At 40.0% G+C, this 22,097-nt stretch overlaps 1 protein-coding gene across 4 annotated transcripts in view; it reads left to right on the forward strand.

Annotated features, from left to right (window-relative positions):
* STXBP6 (syntaxin binding protein 6) overlaps positions 1-22,097 on the forward strand; it is a 222,347-nt gene that overhangs the window by 108,388 nt on the left and 91,862 nt on the right. The gene's annotated exons all lie outside the window — the stretch shown is intronic.

Consider the following 22,097-nt stretch of genomic DNA (forward strand, 5'->3'; position numbering starts at 1 on the left):
CAACTCTAGAAAGTGTTGTCCATTAAAGAGACAAGATAGGTGAGATGATATCTTTTATTGGACCACCATCTGTTTGTGGAAGGGACAAGTTTTTTTGATCTTACAGAGATCTTCAGGTCTGTGGAAGGTAAGCAGACTGTCTAAGCTAAATAGAAGATGGGACAGATTTAGCTTAGAGACTCGAGGCTATGGCTACACTTGCACTTCAAAGCGCTGCTGCGGCAGCGCTTTGAAGTGCTAAGTGTAGTCAAAGCGCCAGCGCTGGGAGAGAGCTGCGCCAGCGCTGGGAGAGAGCTCTCCCAGCGTTGTCCGTTCTCCACCTCCCTGTGGGGAATAACGTACAGCGCTGGGAGCCATGCTCCCAGCACTGGGGCTTTGACCACACTGGCGCTTTGCAGCGCCGCAATTTGCAGCGCTGGAGAGGGTGTGTTTTCACACCCTGCTGCAGCGCTGCAAATTTGCAAGTGTAGCCAAGGCCTCTGATTATCTTTCCCAGACCCAAAGAAGAATTCCATGAAGCTCAAAATCTTGTCCCTTACACCAGCAGAAGTTGAGATATTATCTCCCCTATCTTGTCTCTCCCATGTCCTGGGACCAACACAGCTACAATACTGCAAACAATTGTCCATTTAATCAGTGTCTTGGTACTGTAAACCAGCGGTACACATACTTCTGAGGGTATGCTGAGATCTTCTAGTGGGTACATCAACTCATCTAGATATTTGCCTAGTTTTACAACAGGCTACATAAAAAGCACTAGTGAAGTCAGTACAAACTAAAATTTCAGACAAACAGTGACTTGTTTATACTGCTATATGTACTATACACTGAAATGTAAGTACAGTATTAATAATAGGGTTGATTTATTATATAGTAAAAATGGGAAAGTAAGCAATTTTTCAGTAAGAGTGTGCTGTCACTTCTGTATTTTTATGTCTGATTTTGTAAGCAAGTAGTTTTTAAATGGGGTATGCTAGACAAATCAGATTCCTGAAAGGGGTACAGCAGTCTGGAAAGGTTGAGAGCCACAGCTGTAAACAACATGTATGTCACTAGATAAAACCATCACAGCCATGAGTCCAGTGACAAAAAGAAGCACTTCTAGAGTAGCTCCCACTCCTCCAAGTAAAAACTCTTGGTCATTGTCATTGTGGCCAGTCTACCATCAAAGAAAATTCCTCCACGTACTTCTAAAAATTTGTCTGTACACAAAGCAAATGTAGTTGAATATTACAGGGTTTTAAATAATTTTAAACTGTTAGCTAAATACTATTAAATGTTAACCAATTTATATTGTAAAATAACACATTTGTTTAACTGGTCGTGGTGTCCCATGACAAACTTGATATTAATTTAAATATTGTGTGGTATGACTTTTTCCTTTGTAAGCTTCAAATTTTGACTCTTGTCACAAAACTGACTCCCCCCCCTTTTTTTCCCCCCCATGACAACTCTCTGTAATAAATATGCATTTGCTTCTAACACTAGTGGAGGAAGTATCACAAGTAACTTTGTATTGCTATGTATAGAAAATGTATTTTAGATCACTATTGGAGGTCTCTAAAATTTGTTTTACTCCAACTTTTACATATTGATGTGAAAAATAGTATCAATTTTTTCTAAAAAAAATCTTTTGAAATTGCATCTAAAATAGTTTCTCTGTAGTCTGTGTGGCACAAACAAAATATCTGATGGCATATAGTCTAGTGTAAAGATTTTGGAATGGCTTACATAAATCATTTGTGAACTCATCACCCATAAATAATGCAGCCATCTTAAGTATGCTAATAAAGCTTCAAAACCAGACTATAAAATTATGAATACTTTCTATTTAAAGTTATGTGCAAACATTAATTAATAGTTTTCAGTCCAGTTTTTAAATTTCATGGCCAGTGCACCATGTCTACTAAAACCTTTGTGACCGTAGTCTTTTTTGATGGAAAAAAAAAATCTATCATCTCTTTATTTGCAAACGAGGATTTCACTGAGTAATAATTTAACTCCCAGTTTTTCTGAATATTCCTTAAATTAAAATTTTCAAACTTGTCTGATTAAAGTTAGGTACCCAGATACACACCCACATATATTTGGCCACCTGAAAATCAGGCCACTTTAAGCTTCTGAAACTCCTATGAATGTTAAGGGAAATTGAAAACTTAGCACCAATGGATATCAAATCACTTATTTAGGTACCAAAAGACTTGAAAATTTGTAGCTCATTCTTTGGATGTATTGCACTAAAATCAATATGGTGATGTTTATGATGGACCCCACAAAGCCCCACGTGAATTTAGGACCACACAATATATTTATAAATGTGTAGTATTTGTAAAAATGGCAATGTGGCAGCAAATGAAAATAGAAATGTATAAAAATTATTTAGATATTAATTCCAGTCAATTAAAAAAGGAGCTGTTCTGTACATGTTACACTCATTTTAAAATTGTTTTTGAACACATGGGGCTGTTCCTAAATTACACCAAAAAATGTGTTATGTACATTTTTTTGCAATGTAGCTGCTACATTGCAGGAGGAACAGCTTATTGCAAAATATAAGACCTTGATAGAACTTTCAACTCTACCAGCTCATTGGAACTGAAATGAGATGGACACTAAGGCCCTCCCTACATAGAAATGGACAGCAAAATTGCCTCTTCGTTCAGTCTACGTTCTGTCAATTTCAGACTGAGCAGTGAGATAAAACAAAGAGGACTATAACAAGGGATCACTCTGACAAGTGCTAAATACAATTTGCCTGACTTTCTTTCATAAATTAACTTCCCTTCTCAGTGAAAATTCCATAGTAGTTTTTTATTGCTGCAGATTTTTGCTTAACTCCTCGAGGTCATTGTTTGTATTCTTCCTGTGACTATAGGTTACTGTTCATGACTTTCAGTCATGACTCAGTCCCTGTCCCGTTATGGAGAGATTCTGACACTGAGTGACATGTTTAGCTATTTGAAAGTAGAAGATCAAGACTTTGAAAGTGATGAGAGTGGAAAGATGCTTTGGCTCATTTCCAACTGACAAAAGGAGAGAGGTTATACTTGTTTGCTTTTCACTGTAAACAATAGAGGTTACTGATTTTATAACAGTCACCTTAAAACTGTATTTTTAAACTAATACTTCCAGCAGAACCCCTCCTGTATTAATGGTATACACATCTTCTTTACTCATTCCCTATCACTCTAATATTAATCAAAGTTTAACTACAGTGACTGAAATGTGTGTGTCTGGAATATGGGTTTGACTTCCCATTTATGGATTCTTCATTAGAGTAAAGCCTGATAATTATTTTAATTTGAGTTGCAGTTTTGGTACTGGAGTGCATTGCTGAACCTGTACAAATATATTTTCATAAGAAGAGCAAGTGAGATCAACATACTTTCACAATATTAATTTCTGGTCAGAACTATTGGGAAGAAGATGTCCATGTGCCACCCATAATTACACCAATTTCAGTGTAATTTGTATTTCATGTCATGAGCCAAGCAAGCTGCACTGCAGAATTTAAAGATTCTAGTTTTCAGTCTGCACATCTGCCTTGTTAGAGGTGGCTATATGTAAACACCAGAATTTAAAATATATGCATTTCAAAAAACCCTCTTTAATTTTTCACATCTTACCAAATGTTGCTGATGACTGCCAACTTCACTTAATACTACCTCTTTGTCCCTTTTTTTAAAATAAGGCAGCTATAAATCATTATGTAGATTGAAGAATGAAGTATAGAGGGTTTTAATGAGCTGCTCATGTGATAAAGATGCTCTGTAATTGGCTTGTGTGATGAGTATTTAAAGTGACAGTAGGAATCTACAAGGTATTCCAGCAAAATATTCAATACCAATTTCTTTTTTTTTCTTTTTCTTTTTTTTTTTCCAGGCACTTTGCTTTCTATATGCAAATATTCAGGCTTTCTGTAGCCTGCTTCTTGTCACCAGATTGTTTAACTTTTTTCGTAGTTTAATGTGATCTGAAGACATAAGCTGCTCTTAATCAGCTCAGAGATATTGTCATCCAAGTACTGTACTAGCTTTCATTAGGGCTTTCAACTTCTTAAACTGTAGAATACAATATTTGTTTTGGTATTGTGCAGCTTTGTAACTTTTTTAAATTATTATTTCTCTACTTTCTTTAAGTGTGAGGCCTGTTTGTGTGAGCAGCCTTTTTGATGCAATAGGATGTCTGCCCTCCTTACAGACACCTTTTTTGAAGCTGGCTCAAGCAGCAGGTAGCTCCACTCCTTTAAGCAATCTTTAATACCAAACTATCAGTGTGACTCCCAGATATGGGACAACTGCCTGACAACAGAAGTGCTCAGCTGGCTGAGAGTCCTGGTTGTATGACTGTTACTAGAGAAAATAGGTAACGATTTTGGTTACCCGAAATGAATCCCTTGTTTCTTGCTTCTCCAATCTTAATTTCTCTTTCCCTTTTCCTTTTTCTGTTCTATTCTTGCCTCCTTCCTCAACCTTCTCTGTTTTGTTCCTCTTCCCTACCTCCAATTGTGAAGTTTATTTATCTGCTTTAAAAAAAAACTCTAGCTATTAACCTTTAAAGGTTAATGAAATCAGGATCTGAGAAACAATTATGCTTTCCTACACCTGATTTAAATTCATTCATAAATGCATAGCTCTTATGCACAGATTGCTAAACAAAATAATTGTTTTTTTCCAGTTGCTGATATTAATGTAGTATGTCCAGGAACGTTGTGAATACTACTGTATAAAGAACATGCTGTACTCTGTGTGTGTGTGTGTGTGTGTGTGTGTGTGTGTGTGTGTGTGTGATGTTTCCTTTGTATTATCCTGTGTGTACTGTCACCTTCCCTTTATATTCATTAATTCCAAAGCCATTGGATCATGTTATAACTTTCTCTGCTGGACTGAAGAGCCCATGCTCAAATTTTGTTCTCCATGTTGGTACTTATAGACTGATTATGTAATCCCATAACCTTCTCTTTGTTCAGCTAAATAGATTGAGCTCCTTGGGTCTATCTAATCCAGGGGTCAGCAACCTTTCAGAAGTGGTGTGCCAAGTCTTCATTTATTCACTCTAATTTAAGGTTTCGCATGCCAGTAATACAGTTTAACATTTTTAGAAGGTCTCTTTCTAGAAGTCTATAATATATAAGTAAACTGTTGTTGTATGTAAAGCAAATAAGATTTTAAAAATGTTTTAAGAAGTTTCATTTAAAATTAAATTAAAATGCAGAGCCCCCCCGGACTGGTGGCCAGGACCCAGGCAGTGTGAGTGCCACTGAAAATCAGCTCGCGTGCCGCAGGTTGCCTACTCCTGATCTAATCCTTGAATCGTTCATTTGGTTCTTCTCTGTACCCTCTCCAGTTTATCAACATATTTCTTGAATTGTGGGTACCAGATTTAGTGTCCCCACGTTATGTTTCCCATCAGCCACCATGGGGCCTGCTGCACCATGGAAGATGTAGTGTTCACTAGGGGGAAAAATGTGTTCCTGTGTCACAGATACTAAATTGATCACTCTCTCAGTATATACGCTCATACAGATGTATCTGTCTGTATAGCATAGTTGACTTTGAGTTTTATATCATTCTAAGGTACCTATTGATCTGGTATCTGACTCTTATAGAAAATGGTGTCAGCATTCTTAACAAAATGGTGTTATATCTGTCAGTTTTCTTGTAACCAAGGATGTGAGTTTGGTTTTGGGGGTTTTTTTGTGTGCGCATTTTTTTTGTGGGGGGAAGTTTTCCTCAAATGAGTGCTATGTTACTATCTGCATACAGTCTCATTTGGGTAACTTGTTAGTAAAGTTTAGTCTCTAAAAAGCCTGTAATATTTTTGTTTCATATGTAAACATTTGTTTCCAATATTCTTATCACCTGCATCATTTGTTCTTTGATGATAAACTTATTCTTGTTTTCACTATAAATATATCTAAGTGCTGCAGTGTTAAGCAAAGTGGTGATCCTGAGTTGAATCTTACAAGCTGGAGTGTACTGTTCCTTTGGGAACAGCAGGCCTGGTAACTGTAGAGTGCTCAGTGGATAAGGGGATGAACACTACATGGGAACACTCTGAGAGCTTCGGGTTGGTGTGTGCCTATCACTAACCTGCACAGAGGACACGAGGCCTGCAGGGGCCAGGAAGACAATGCTTTGTGTTGCCAGAGGCTGGTGGTTTAAGGGAGCTGATCCACAACAGTCATAAACAACACTGCTTCATGCCAAGCGTATGTGGTGCTGAGCTGCCACACAACCCTGGGTACACCTGGGGGAAGTATCTCAATAAGTGAAACTCTGTGCAAGCCAGACATGCTGCTTTTTTTTTTAAATTTGATCTTTTGTACCGTGCATTTCATTTTGGGGGGAATGCACTAATGAGACTTTTAAAAATGTGTTTACTGGCTGCCATATCAGTTTTCTTTCTTGATTCTAGCCCATTATTTTCAGTTATGATTTTAGCTACAGTTATGTAGCCCTTCAATATAAATCACCTATATTTGAATTAAAAATTAGAAAACTAATATATTTGCACCACCTTGAGAATGAATAAACTAAGGAAAGTGTCTGAATAGTCCTTCAGTGGAGTGGAGAGGAAGTCTTGTACATGCAGAGAAACATGTCCTAGTAACTTAACTTATTTTAGTCTCAAATATCTCAAAAGAAAAATACATCACCAGGATTGAAAGGAGGCATGTTCAAATACAGGATAATTTTAAGAGATAAATATCATTTTTATCTCTCTGAAAGGACAGAGTCAATTTAAATTATTCCTGCAAATGAACAATTTTCTCTAGCTAATGTTATGTTAACATAATTATTGAAAGAACTTTTAAAAATCTAACTTAATTTTCATTTTTAAATGGTTGTGGCTATTTCCAGACATCTCTCTCATCAGCACTAGAATTTTTATGAGTTGATCCAGTTTCTGTAGTGTATTGACACTATTTTAGTTAAGAATGAGTCAACAATTAGATTTTTAAAACGTTTTTTAATAGAGTTTTTAACTTGGCATACCAAATCATCTCCAGGAATGACGTTTAGATTGGCCTTTTTAAGCTTGCTGTTCTTTTTATATCTTTAAAGAGATATAGCTAACAAAAATTTGCCCCAAAATTTAGACATTTTTTAAAATAAACTGAAGATCAATGAAGGTGTCCATACGTTCTTTTATACATAAAATAAAATAATCTCAGTAGAAAGAATTTTGAACGGAAATACGTTGCAGTGTTTGTAATACAAACTTTGCAGTCCAGAGAAACCTGAAAGTGAAATGAATTAAACAAAGGTGAAACTTGATTTTCTTTCTTCAGACCAGGGGATAGTCAAGGAAAAACAGCATAAGTAATGATCTAATTTATAATGGTGTTAGAAACAGAACAGTAGACTTTTCCCCTTAAGTTGACAGTATGATCAAAAAGATAAAAAGCTAATTTGTTCAAATTGCCCATACTTGAACATCCCACCTTTGAGGTTCTGGTGATTGGTTTGATGTGTGTTTTATTGTATGATTTCTGAGATTTTTGTTTTAGTCCAAAAAAAATGCAAATTACTAGTGCCAATACACTTAAGATTCTGAAAGTCCTCTCATTCCATACCTCTCTATTCTTTTCATAGGTGAACGAAGGGGTTTACACGAGTCAGAGAACTCAGCCCCCTGCTTACACTGGGAGGTGGGCCAGCCCTAATAAATGAAAGCTGGCTCAGGAAGGACTCTGGGTGGTGCTATAAACAGAGAAAGTTTGGAGCAGAAGGGGGCTGCAGGGAGAGAGGGGGAAACTCTGTAGTCAGTCTCCTGGTAGGAGGGAGTGAAGAAACCTATAAGGAACAGGATGTCTCTTGCAGGGCAAGTAGAAAGCCCTGTAAAAGCTTGCTAGGAGGAAGTCCAGGGAGGTGGCAGTAAGAAGTCTGGTGGAGTCAACCGTGACTGCCTGCCCTAGTGTCCAAATACTGAAACCTGGTGTAGAGGGTGGGCCTGGGTTTCCCCTACCAGCCACTGGTAAGGTTGTATGAAGCCTCTGAGAAGGGGAAATGGACTACTAGAACTTCTGAGTATGTAGACCAGTAGGCTCAGAATCCAGGGTGGCCACCGGTTGGAGAACTCAAACATTTTGTTTTTGTCAGACTTTGTTACCCCAAAAGGGGTGGGACTGAGCATGACCTGGCTGGAGGGCTGAGACATGAGATGAGGCAGACCACTGCAGAGCCAGAGCAGCCATTGGCAGGGGGCACTAAAGGAGGAGAGCCTGCTACATTATGCCCAGCTGCGAGGGGATACTCCTTTGAATCTTCTCTTGCATGTTTCCTATCAAGGAATATATAGTGGTACAGTGCTACTGCTGGAAGGCAGACTTTGGACCTGTGTAGATACACGGTATGCTAGTGAAAGCAGAGGTGATTGGCTGCCCAAACAAGTGAAGCACTACATTTTCTTTGGAAGAAAAATAAGGATAAAAATGAAACTTAGGGGACTTTTTGCGGCAAACCTGTGGTGTGTGCCTATTGGCTGTCTGTACAGTCATATCTCTGCACACTCAGAGAGAACTGTTACTGTATAAGAAAGTAATCTCAGAAAAAATACAACCACATATGCCTAATAGTATGTAGCACAGATGCATTAAATTGTTCCCTGAATGGGCTTTTAGTTATGTTTATCTAACTGGGGGTAACATACTTTGGAGAACTCTTCTTAAAAAAAAAAATGGAAATATCAAACATGCTGTGACTGTTTGGTCGCTTTCTGATTATAGTGCATTCTGTGTGTCATCTACTAGGTTTAAATAAGCCACTGGAAAAGGTCAATACCAGTGTATACCTAGAAAACTTTTTCTCAAAAAGAGTTGCTTATAGTCTTCTAACTTGTCTGGGGCAACCTCTATCTGCTTACTGCAAATAGGGAGCATAGACTTTACAATGTATAAGTTCATTTTATTACTGAACAACAGAGAGTTGCATCGATGTTTGTGGAACCAGAATTTGGAAATAATCATTCCATCTATGCAACTAATTTGTCAAAGCCACCTCTGATTCCTCTGAAGAGAATGAGCATTGTAAATGTACCGGTAATTCTTCTCCTTGCTGTGTCGATTATTTAAGATTCAACATTTGCTTTGATGTGTCTGAAATATTAGGGAAGATGTTTTGAAATGTTTGTTTGTTTATGTATGTATGTTTAGCAACCCATATCCTCATTTAACTGTGTGTGAATTTAGAAAAAAAATTAGCCCTACATGTATCTAAAGCACAGCTGAATTGGGTTTACAGCAGATGGCTATATTCAAGTGGATAAATAGCCTTAACAATAGTCAATGTATATGATGGGGGAGAGACAAATTTCAAGCCCTTGTGGCTTCCTATGATTTGTTCTGTAAAGGACACCTGAAGCGTATGCATGTCATTGACTGTGGAAGCTGTAATTATGGTATGTAAACCTGGAACACTGGCTCTTCCAAAAGTGCTGGTTTTGGTGATTGCCAGGATAGAGCAGGAAGGAGTCCACCTGGGTCCTGACCAGCTCTTCATGGTAAAACATTGCCCTCTTAGTCCTGCCTTTATTCCAAGTTTCTCCACCTAATTTCTGTCATTATTTAATGTTGAGCTTGGATTGTAAGCGCCTCAGAGTCAAAGGATTTACTGTTACTGTAGAGAAGTTGTTCTGTTCTGTTCTATAGAATACCATGCTCGCCACTGAGGCATCCAAACATCTTCCAGTAGTGCGTTAAGGAGCACAACTAACATCTGCCACAGGGTGTTTTGTTCTCTCATCCCCTGCCCAGGGAATGGGAGAAGTGTGTGCTGTAAAGTGTCTTGTTTTGGTACTATTTTTTGTATATTACATGTTGCTATGTTTGTATGTTAGAAAAGGCAAGTTCAAATAAATGCTCCTGGCACTTGGAGTGGAAGGTGGTGAGGTTTGTGAGTGTCCTTTGTTCCAGGGGGAGTTCTTTCCACAGTTTCAGACTTGCCCCTGAGGAAGCTCGGTCTCCCACACAGATGAACTTTATCCTTACTGAGAGAGTTCCATTGTTCCAGAGGAACGAAGTTGTCAGCCATGGTCTTCATCCTGGAGCTTTAGTCAATCTTTTAGATAAATTGAGCACCTTCAAGATAAGACTTGGACCTTCAACTTGATTAGTTGTTTGATGAGAAGTCAGTGTTAGGAGCAGAGGAGAGGTGTGATGTATCTGAGGTAGCCTATGTTGCTGAGGAGACATGCTACAGCATTCTGTACCCACTGGAGTTTTCTAAATATTGAAGGCTTTTTACCAGGTATATTGTATTGCTGTAGTCAACTATGAGATGGTAAAGGCACGAATAAATGAAGGCATGTCATTATGCACCAGGGTGAGATGGAGTCTCTTGGCCAACAGATGGTAGAAAGTACTTTTCACGGATGCTACTATCTGACAGCAGGAATGTCTCCCTGCAGGAATGTTGTGGGGTTGCGTTGCATCAGAGACAGTGGAGTGGAATTTTCCCTGTCTCCGTGTCTACCTTTTGGAACTCATGGTGATTCATGTACAGCTGCATCTTAGAAATTCTTCCTCTGGGGCCTTCACATCATAGTTCTGCAATAGCTATGGAGCAGTGGTGTGTGTGTCAAACAAATGAAGATAGTAGCCCGCTACAATCAGAAGTGGCCCTGCCATTTGCATTGACATCCTGGTTGCTGTGGATTTACAAACTATGTAACTTTTGGGAAGGACTATTCCTGGGCTAAATGGTCTAGTCACCATGAGAGAGAGAGAGAGAGAGAGTGGCAAAGTTGCTATGTAAGGAGGTATCTCACCTCCTTTATTCTCCTTGTGGTGTCCTCACTTTGAAAAGAATGAGTAAATTGGAGAGAAGCAAAATTATATCAGCAAAAAATTACTCCCTGGGAACTTGTGCATAGTTATATTTTCCTGCACTCTTCTTATACTCCTGCCCAGTCCTGAGTCTCCACCCTCGTCCTCCTCCTCCTCTTAAAGAGATGATTAGACTCCTGGGTATTTTTTTCTTATAAGTAGGAAATTGCTTGGAAAGAGGGTGTGTTACCCAAGGGTGTTGTGGAATCTCCATAATTAGAGACCTTTAAGGACAGGTTAGAGAAACACCTGTCAGGAATGGTCTAGGTATACTTGGTCCTACCTTACTGTGTGGGGATAGACTAAATGACCTCTCGAGGTCCTTTCCATCCTTTCATTTCTATGATTGTTATTTTTATTACATGAAACTCACTTCTAAATGACAAATTAACCATTCTTTTAAGTAGGTCCAGTACCTTGCAATCAATTCAAAGCATGATTCTATAACATGTATATTGAAACTTCCTTGCTAAACTAAGAAATACTTATTTTTGTTACTATTAATATGAAAACATTTAACAGAATCTTTAATTAGATTCAGAAACAGATGTTGAAACATGGTTACACTTTTACAGTCTGTCCCAAGAAATGTTAAACTTGGACAGCATTTGGCTGTTTTTTCAAATCAGTGGACAAAGTTCATGCTCCATTAGCTGAGAGTTCGGTGCAACTGCAGCTTTCTCCACTGCAGTTTTCATATTGTATTCACTGCATTGTTGTGACTTAAAACTTATCTCAGCAGAGCTATTTAGAGAAGTAGAATAGTCAAGATGTTGTGGTGGTCAGAGTTGTGAGTACAATAAGTAACAGAAGTGGGAAGGTGTCACACTCCCTGGGGTGGCTCGACAGTTAATGCTTACCTCAGGGCAGACTGTCAGAAGACAGGGCAGATACCCCAAGCTGGTGGTGTGTTCTGTAATTAGATTTCACCAAGCCAGTGGCAAATGTGAACTCCTGTATCACTATACCAGTCCTACCATGGAGTCACTGACAGACCCCTTCATAGAATCTAAGGGTTGGAAGGGACCTCAGGAGGTCATCTAGTCCAACCCCCTGTTCAAAGCAGGACCAGACTCTCAAATCTATTTTGCCACCCAGACAAACTGGACTTCGTGATTAAAAAGGTTACTTACACCAAAAAATCACATCACATGAGGTTGCCTCCAATCCCAAGAGACCAGTCTCTTACCCCAGATCAATTGGTATCCCAGATCTTATGCCAAAGATAATGCTGGTGGCCAATTCTATAGTAAACTAACTAAAGGTTTATTAGCTAAGAAAAGGAAATGAGTTTTATTGAGAGCTTAAAGCAGGTAAAATATATGCACAGGTGAGTCATGGTTTGTAGTTCCAAATTGTGGCGCTGATGTAATTAATTGCCAGTTTCCCAAAAGTCTTTTCAGGGTACTCAGATTGTTTCTGGGGATCTCCATTTTGCATCTGACAGAGAATGAAGAATGCATTTTGAGTCTTTGACATCTAATCATCACACACAATAACTGCTTGCTTTGAAATTTAGCACTTTTCTGTTAAAGTTGTTGAATGCAAATGAAGAAGTCTTCTTTCTTGTTTGATGAATTATTTAGTTACAGGGGTATACACCCTGTAGACATTTGCTACTACATTATAATGGGATACAGATAAATGAAAACAACGCAAGTAACATCCCACTAGTTTTTGTGAAGTTTAAACACCAAATATGTTTTTATACATTTTAACAATCACTTTGATCTATACTAATACATAAATAAATTGGCCTGGGCCTAGCACCTGGTCTACCAACATCACAGGAGGGTACAAGTTTTTTCATTTTCACTTCAGCTATTCGGTATATATCATTTTATATTCCTATTTCCATTTCCTCTAAAAGGTCCAGTTTGATTTGCCACCTGCTCCGGCCCTCATCCTGATTGGCTAACATGCAACAGAGGTGTGTGTATTTTCTTGTGGGAAAATTTTCCTTTGAAGTAAAAGGATATTTCTTCTGAACAGACCAGAGTGCTGCAGCTCAGCTAGTACCTGCTGCTTGGAAGGCCATAAGTAGTACTTTGGGGGTAGGCACTTGATGCAAAATCTTCCTCTAATTCAGACATTCCTCCAGATCATTATAAGTAGACTATTCCCATGAAAAATGTGCAGCTGTACTGTAAATATACTTCACAATTATCTTAAAATCATCCTGGAGATTCAGGCATTAAAAACAGGGTAGGGGTTGTAGCATGGATAAAATCTAGCTCTTTTGATGTTAGGAGACCAGCTTTGGTCAGCTATTCAGTTCTGAATATCTGGAGTGTTCCTATAAATATCCTAGCTCTATTAATTTATATTGCTGGAGGTTTCTATGTTATTTCTTATTTTCTGAAGACAATGTGCTTTCTCAGTAGTAATTGGTATCTGCTGAGGGAAAACAAAAAGTCAAAGAAATGATCCTGTTTAAATACTGCACCAAGTCAGTTCATATAAACGTAAGCTAATGTCAGGGGGTTAGAGATGATATATGATACTGTACAACAAAATATAAATTTGCCTTGCTGAAAATGTTTATTAAGTGGCCACTTCAATCTAGTCTTTAATACTGGTTTATTATAGGTGGAGATTTTAATAAAATTCCTAAATTAAGATTTTGTGCATCTCTATTGAGGCTTGCCTCTTAACCGACTCAATCCTTCAAGAATTTTGGTCTCTTTAGATTTAGTGCTTTACACTCCACCAGAGCATTCTTTTCTGCTCAATTTCCGTATCTACAGTGAAAATGACCTTTTCCCCCTTTCCAGCCAACCCTCTTGTGGTGGATATTTTCCCTGTGTCATATTTGTGGCACCTGTTTCCAGTTTGAGAATAAAAGAGTTAAAACTGCCTTCTTTCCATTGTTCAGCTGGCAACTTATTTCCTTAAAGATCAAATACACTTTTCTGATCTTCAGGAGATCAGGAATCCTAAAATCACTCAAACTTGCAGTTTTGACCTATGCACGGAGGGGTTTATTTTTAATTTTTGTCACAGGTGTGGCCTCCCCTTTTTGGTCATACATCGCAATGCAGACTCATAGTGCCTTAATTTACAAGGTTACAGCCTGTCTAGAGCAGAGCTGCCAATGTGGTGAGCTCAGCGTCAATTTTTAAACAGCTAAACAACAACAAACTCAGCATTTGGCTCTGTGCCTTCAAACTAACAGAAAAGGTAACTTCTTGCTCGCAGGACTTTAAGATGAGTCTCTGACCTGGTTGTGGGTTGGCATTGAGGAGCTCCTGTCCCGTCCCAGCTTTTCCAGAGCTCCCCCTCAGAGGAAGGAAGGAAGCAAGCAAGCCTTCATAACTAGCCTGCTGGCTGTCAATTGGGCAGTGTCTTCTCCTGGCCTTTCTGGGACTCTAGAAGACTAATGGTATTCCTACACTTCAAGCAGGAGGTGTAAATTCCAGCTCAAGTGTAGACATAACCTAAGCTTGTTGGTAGCCTTGCCTCCGTGGGTTTCCTTAAGCAGGAGAACATGGAAGGCCTGAGGGATCCCATCACAGGGCTGTTAAACAATATAGATTTTCCATTTTAATAAACCAGAAGAGTAGGAACAAAACTAGCCTGTAGTGCAAATTAACCAAAATCAAATGTAACCTGTTTTGTGATTAGATGTTGACTGCTTTTTAAATTGAACATTTAAAAAAAAAATAGGATGTTTAGTGATCATCCTAGTTTAGCCAATGTTTTACTTTAAACTATTGAATGCAATTTGTTTTATGTATGTGTTTTCCTCCAAACCTCAAATATCTGGGTGTGCTCTTGTAACTCACCCACCTTCTGAGTGTGGTTTTCTGTCCCATCTAGGGGTACCGAGACCACTTAGGGGAGAGAGAGAGAGAGATTGAGTCTGCTCTTCAGCTTTAGCTAACAGCCAGTTGGCTTTTAGCTCATGCAGTAGAGGCTCATGCACTAAGCTCCAGAGGTCTAGGTTCAATCCCGTCAATGACTGGGATCTGTTGGTGTTACACTCTGTCATGCTAGATATCCTGTGGCACGTTTTTTTGTTGTTTTTAGTATATGAAAGAGGATTGGTAGAATACCGAAGTATAGACTCGTATTACTCAGTAGAGAAGAAGGCTAAATGAGATTCTAGTTACTCTAAATATCTGCATCTTTTTCAGATGAAGTGAAACAATGTCAATGCTGTGTAACGGTAATAAATCAGTTATGAAAAAGAAAAGCAGGTTTAGAAACATTATTCTTACACAATTGAATGATGAGTTAGGGAAGTAAGGAATAGTGGGAAAGAATGCAAAGAAATACAAAGTAAATATGCATCCCAGGTAATTTTTAAATAGACACTGTCCAATGGCATAGATTGAAATTAATTTTATATAGGACAAATGTATTAGTAAACTACATGAATAATTCCTCATTCCTTCAAAATATGAGGTGCAGTTGCTTTTTGCAAACTGAAATCTCTGATTAACTGACTTCATATCAGTGAAAAGAACAAAAGTTTTATACCTGGCTATATTATTTACATTTTCCCGGTTGATTATTTGGGCCCCTGTTCAGCAAGATACTTAGCCATGTGCAACAGGTCTACTGACATGCTTAGAGGTAGGCATATGCTTAGGTGTCTTGCTCAATCAGGGACTTAATCATGGTATTAATTTCTTTCATGTTACCACATTAGACACTTTATTTTATTTATTTTTACATAAGGATCTCAAAGTTTGCTAACATTAATTTTTACAGGCAGCCTTGTTGTGTTATGGTAGGTAGAAAATTAATAGAGTTGACTTGCCCCATCATTGAAGTGCTGCTTTCTCAGGGCTAGAACACTGTAGCTGTTAAACAGTACACAGAAGTATGGCCAAATGTTTTGACAAGATACTGAACAATGTCACATTTTATAATTGAAACTACAAGGGGCTTTGAGAATCCATAATAAAGAACCAGAGTTACCAAAGTGACCAAATACCAACCACTCTTATGGTATCTGACCCTGTCCTGTTGAAGTCAATGGAGGCTTTATCACCGAATTCAGTGGGCCCCGGGACCAAACCTGTGAAGCTCTTTACTGACTGCAAATGGGTAGGAAGATGGTTTTATGAATTACTAGACAGGCAGCACTTTCAGCAATAGGTCCTGGGGCATTGGATCAGTAGAAATGGTGCTACCTATTGAACTGCTAAAATAACTTCCTACAGCACTTAATGCAGATGTTTCATGGAGGTCTCCTATCCAAGCACTGGCCTGGCTTGATCATAATTAACTAGTAAGGTCTAATAAGATTTCAATTCAAGGCTGAATTGCTGCAACTTTATACCATGTAATTAAAACTGTATGTTGGGTATAGAGGTTAGGGGTCTAGTTCAGGAATAGGTGGGTGAGGTTCTGTAGCCTGCAATGTTTAGGAGATCAGACTAGATGATCACGATGGTTTCTTCTGACCTTAGTCTATGAATCTATATTTGAGAGAAATTTTATTTCATTTGTAATTTTAGATGATAAAGATGAGCCACAGTGGATCAGAGGTCAAGATTTTACCTTTCAAAAAGATCTTATCATTCAGAATGTACATTTAAAGTAATCTAGTAGTATTATAGTATATGTACCTTTTTTTTGAAAACAGATATTTATCATAATAGTGAGTCCCAAATATAACTTTCCAATATAGCCTAAATCTTCCATGTGCACCATGGTGTAACAGTGCAGTTTGGATTCAGAACAGCTACACTATACTACAGTGTATTATTTTAACTAAGAATCGTGGAGGTTGGCTCGGTCACTGAGTTGGCCTTCAGTTTTTTATTCCAACAATCTATGGTCTCTTTCCTTCTCCTTTCCCCTGTTTGTCCTTTGATTCTTAGTCCTTTCAAGCTCCTCATTATTCCTTCATTCATCCTCTTTCCTTCAGGTTACTTATATACTCCACTCCTTATCCCTAGATCAGGCATCATCTCCTCATCCTTCATCTGTCGACCCTCCTTCACATTCATGATTTGTTCAGCCATTTCTTCCTCCCTCTTGTAAATGGTTTTCCCCTTCTATCTATCTGTTTGGTTGCTCGTCTTTTCTCCCTTTGCCTGGTATACTTCAGTTTAAGGCCTGTCTTCTATTCACAGTGTGGAAACATAGCTCTTATAACTCCTGTTCTGTTAAAGCTGCTTCTCAGCATCTTAGGTACTTAGCCCCTTCTTCCTGCCAAATGGCAATATGACCACTGGGGAGTACTGATTGAAACTGCTTCAAGAATGGACCCATTGTCTGGGACCTGGAAGCATAGTGCTTCCACACCAGATATAGAGGTACAGTTTTTGTGGCTTTGTATGGCAAGAAGTGAGGAATAGCATGCTTATTTAAACTTCAGTAGAATTTTAGGCAGAATAGAAAGATAAAAATAGATTTTCTGTCTAGCTTAATGCCTAACTCAACAAGTGCCATTGGATATTCGGTGAACATAATAAGTGGTCAAGTGGTGAGGGGTCTGTCTCACATCTCATAGGAAAAACAGTCACTAGCAGCACAGTGCTGCCTCATAACAATGCAATCTAGAGAAATCATTAGCACAACTTCTAAGAGCATGGTCAAAGTACTGCTCAGGCCAGATTCTGCTTAGATTGTAGGATCTGAAAAGGTCACAGTCTAGACCGTACCACAGTATTAAGACCACCAAATTATCTGACCAACAGTTTTGATGGAAAGTTAATTATTTCCTAATGCACTTTTAGAACTGGGCAAAAAAAATTAAATGAATAGTTTATTCACTGAAGAATGTAGTTTCGGTCAACCCAAAACTATTCACAATTTTAACACTAATTCGTTCAATAGTTTTGGTAAAGCAGATTTTTTTGGGACTTATGACTTGTCTACATGTTGGGATAATTCACACTCCCGTAGACTGTGATTTCTAAAGCACACTAACGAGATCCACATTAATTGGTCTGTATAGACCAGGGTGAGCAAACTTTTTGGGCCAAGAGCCACATCTGGGTGGGAAAACTGTATGCAGGGCCAGGGCAGGGGGTTGGGGTGTGGGAGGGAGTACAGGTTGGGGGTGCGGTGTGCAGGAAGGGGCTCAAGGCAAGGGATTGGAGCAGAGGAGGGGTGCGGGGTGCATGAGGGGGCTCAGGGCAGGGATGTGAACTGAGGGAGGGGGCTCAGGGCAGGGGGTTGGGGTGCAGGAGGGGTGTGGACTGAGGGAGGGGGCTCAGGGCAGGGGGTTGGGGTGCAGGAGGGGTGCGGGGTATATGAGGGGGCATGCCTGCCCTGGCCCCACGCTGCACCGCTCCAGGAAGCGCTGTGGCTCGGGGGGGGCGGGGGTGGAGGGTTCTGCATGTGCTGTCGTTGCCATGCCTCTAGGTACCTCCCCCAAAGCTCCCATTGACATGGTTCCTAGCAAATGGGAGCTGCGGGGGCCGGTGCCTGGAGGCAAGGGCAATGCACGGAGCCCTCTGCCCAAGGACCACAGGGAAGTGGTGCCAGCCACTTCTGAGAGCAGCGCAGAGCCCGTGGTGCCATGGGGGGCAATCCTGTGGGCCGTAGTTTGCCCACCCTGGTATAGACCTTGCTGATGTGCTTTAACGTAGTGTCGTTTGAGAGAGTACTAAGGTAGAGCACACTGGGGAACCTTTAATGCTTACCAGTAGGGTCTACGTGGACCAATTAATGCACAACATGTTAGTGTGCTTTAGGAATCATACCCCCATAGAGCACATTACCCCACCATGTAGACAAGCCTTTAGGCGACGCTCACAAAACAGGGAAGGGGGGAGGGGTTTCCCATCTTTCAGTTGTTACCCCTTTGATTAGGTCACTGACTTGGCATGTGGGAGACCCAGATTCAAATACTCCTATATTATGTTCAAAAGAGCGAAGAAACCAAACCATTAGTTTTGTGTCAGATTAAATGTTGCAGTCAACCCAATACAAAATTATTGCGACTTCTTCAATTCACTGATTTTTTTTCCCCCAGAATGTTTGGATTCTGTTTGACCTGAAATTAATTTTTTTCAGAATGGCTATGCTAGTGAACCAAACACTCCATTATTCGCCCAATTCTACTACATTTAATGTGATGCATTGCCTAATTAACTGGAACATGTAGCTTATTTTCCTTAGTCTCTTCCTTCCCTGAGACCTCTTGCTACTATAAAGGTCAAGCATTGTTTTCACAATGCTGGTGAGATAGTTCCTAGTGTCTGTGCACTTAGAGGCACATCTGTTTGACTTGTATAGGAATTTTGCCAAATTCCACTTACAAACAGTAGAGATCTTCCTGGTGTACATTTTAAACAGTTTTCCAGAGGGAAAACTCCTGAGGTAGAAATATGATTAAGAAAAACAAACATCTTTAAGCTAGCCTCCTAGGCGTCCACTGGATGTCATGGAATATTAAACCTTAAACTCTAAGCTTGTTTGAAATGAGATTATTTTAAATATACATGACAAAATGCTAGTCTTAATTCTTTTTATTAAATATTTTTACTGTTCAGCAAAAGCTGTATGAGATGCTGCTCGCTAATATGCTGTCTGTTTAAGAAGTGCAGAGCCAAGGGGTGCAGAGAGTAGACACACTATTTGTAAACAGTACAGAGTTCAGCTTGTCTATTCATAGGGTTACCATATTTGAACACTGAAAAAAGAGGACACTCCATGGCCCTGGCCCTGCCCCAACTCTGCCCCTTCCTCACCCCCATTCCAACCCCTTTCCCAAAGTTCCTGCCTCAACTCTGCCACCTCCCTCCTCCATTGTACCCCTTCCCCAGATCCCGCCTCCTCCCCTGAGCATGCCACATTCCCCCCCACCCCGTCCCAGCCACCCGAAACAGTCGCCTCCTCCCTGGGCTCCAACTTTCCAGGGCACTTCCCCCACGCAACAACAACCGGAGCCGGGGTGGGGTGGGAAGTTGCTTCGGGACCCAGGCCTGCCCCCGAGCTGGGCATCCCAGCCCCAATGTGCTTCCACCTGCGAGGCTGCATCCCAGCCGCGAGCTCCCTCTCTGGCCGGGCTGGAGCAGAGAAATGCTGCGTGCATGGCCCAGGCCTTGTCCCTGGGCTCAAGGGTGCCTCCATCCCACTCCCAGCTGGACCCGGTGAGGCTGCAGCAGCTCAGGCCAGGCAGCTGTGGGAGATGCTGCAGCATGGGCCCTTCCGGGGGTGGGTGGGAGAGACAGGCAGCTTGGGCTCCCGGGAGCCGCCGGCACACACCGAGAAACTTTCCCCTGCACCGGGATCCTCCCCCTGGGCAGTGGCTCCACGAGAGCACATTCTGCATCTGCTTTGTGGTAGTTTTCAAAGAAGCCCAACAGTATGATACACACACATTTTAAGAGTTTGAGACATTTCACATGCTGATTTTCATAATCTGTAACCTCAGGGGTTTTTTTTACATTTTTCTTATATAGATATTTGTTAATAGCATTCTGAGCAAAACCAACTCTTTTGTTATGAAGGCCAGTGAAAACTGCTTTATTCAGCTTTTCCTTTCAGGAAAGTAGCATGTGATTTTGATCTGACGACTAACCATAGTTTTTACTTTGAGGCCTAGCTAAAAAGGAAACAAGATTTGATTTACAGCATAGTGGTTTTGATTATATAAGGCATAAGAGGAATGTTATAGTAAACAAGAGAAGAATTCTTGTTCAAAAAGAAAAAAAATTAAAAAATCACTGTAGATCGAAGAAAAGCCAAGCAAATCTTAGTTTGGGAATATAAATTTATTCTAATCTCATACTTTACCTGAAAGGGTTATGGAAGTGGGTATGAAAGGTTGACATGCCTAGCTTAATGGTACAGGTACAGTTGCTGCCAAATCAGACCAGTGTGGTGGGATATTTATTATTTGAACTCTTGGGAAGGGATGTGGAGAGAATGTTTAGATTTTGGCAGATGCAGCTTGTGTCTATTGTAGCTGGAAACTGCTCTCAATTCTTTTATACAATTTCCCCCCCATCAGTTGCACAATATACTGTGGACGGAAGAAGGGGAAGGAGGTTTTTGGTGACATTAAACCATATTGTACATACTGCAATTACTCCCAAAATGACAGACCCCTCCCCCCCAGAATATTATAGAAAGGGTATTGATAAAAAACGGTGGTTTTCTGTTATTTTGCTCAAATATTCTGAACTAAACCATATTAAAAAAAAACACCTTGGGGAAGGAGAGGAATCTAGGGTGGGGACAATAAACTGCTTGGTTAATGTACATTCTTTTGTTACATAAACAGCTGGCTCTCGGTTTTACCCAGTAGGAAGTAGTGAACCTAGCAAGTTGAAAATCATAAGGAGAAAGCTGGGCTGGGGGGCGGGGAAGTGGAAGGAATCTGTACTTTGCAGTAAACCATCAAAGCCTTTCTACTAAATACATGTGTTTTAAGACCTGTTCAATGAGATCTTTGCAGGTTAATTATAAAACCAACCCAGCAAACCAAGAAGTGCAGCTATTAGCAAGATTTTATTTTAAGCTGCATGTATAATGAATCTACTGCTATTACTGCTATTTATTGAAGACTACTGTAAATATTCAGCTTTACGAGCTGATAAACCCAGGATAAGTAAGGCTATAGTAGTGTCCTATATAAATGCTAGGAGGATGTTGGTACATGATAGTAGCTCTTTGGAATTCATGTGGTCTACCTGGCCAACTTGCTCATCTGAACAAAAACCTTCCAGGAAACTTCCAGAGCTGTCACCTGCAGTTGATCCAAACCTTGGGGCTGATCATGAATAGGGAAAAGACCTTCCTGATATAATATTCAGAGACTGACTGCCCTGGGGGCAGATGTCAATACCAGAGAAAAGAGACCTTCTATTCCAGAAAATGATCATAAAACTAGAGCCTATCAGGGCAGCCACAGAATATCTGTCCAGTCCTTTATGTCCCTGCTGGGTCTTTTGGCCGTATTCAGAGACTTGGGGGCCCAGTTCCACTCCCATATCGTCCAACCTTTCCTCCTAGCAATGTCAGGGGATGACCTGATGATCCTTATGCCAGTTGTACCTTTTGGCTGGACTGGATGAACACACTGAAGGGAGCTTATCTCTACATTGGATATCTGTTTGCTGGACTGGGGAGGTCACTTTATACTCCAGTCAGTTTCTCAGTATTCCTCTTGTTTGTGTGGGTCTTTTAAACATAGAAACTGCTTTTACCGCAAAACAAAATTGTAATGGCGATTCAGAAGTAAGTGTAGAACTGCAAGTATCTTTTTATGAACTATTTACAAAATGAGTAGATGTCAAGTTGACAAACTCCTATAAAAAGAAAAAAAAAATCTTGCAAAGTAGAAAAATAACCATGT

This window comes from Mauremys mutica, chromosome 4, assembly GCF_020497125.1.
Source record: "Mauremys mutica isolate MM-2020 ecotype Southern chromosome 4, ASM2049712v1, whole genome shotgun sequence".
Taxonomy (NCBI): domain Eukaryota; kingdom Metazoa; phylum Chordata; order Testudines; family Geoemydidae; genus Mauremys; species Mauremys mutica.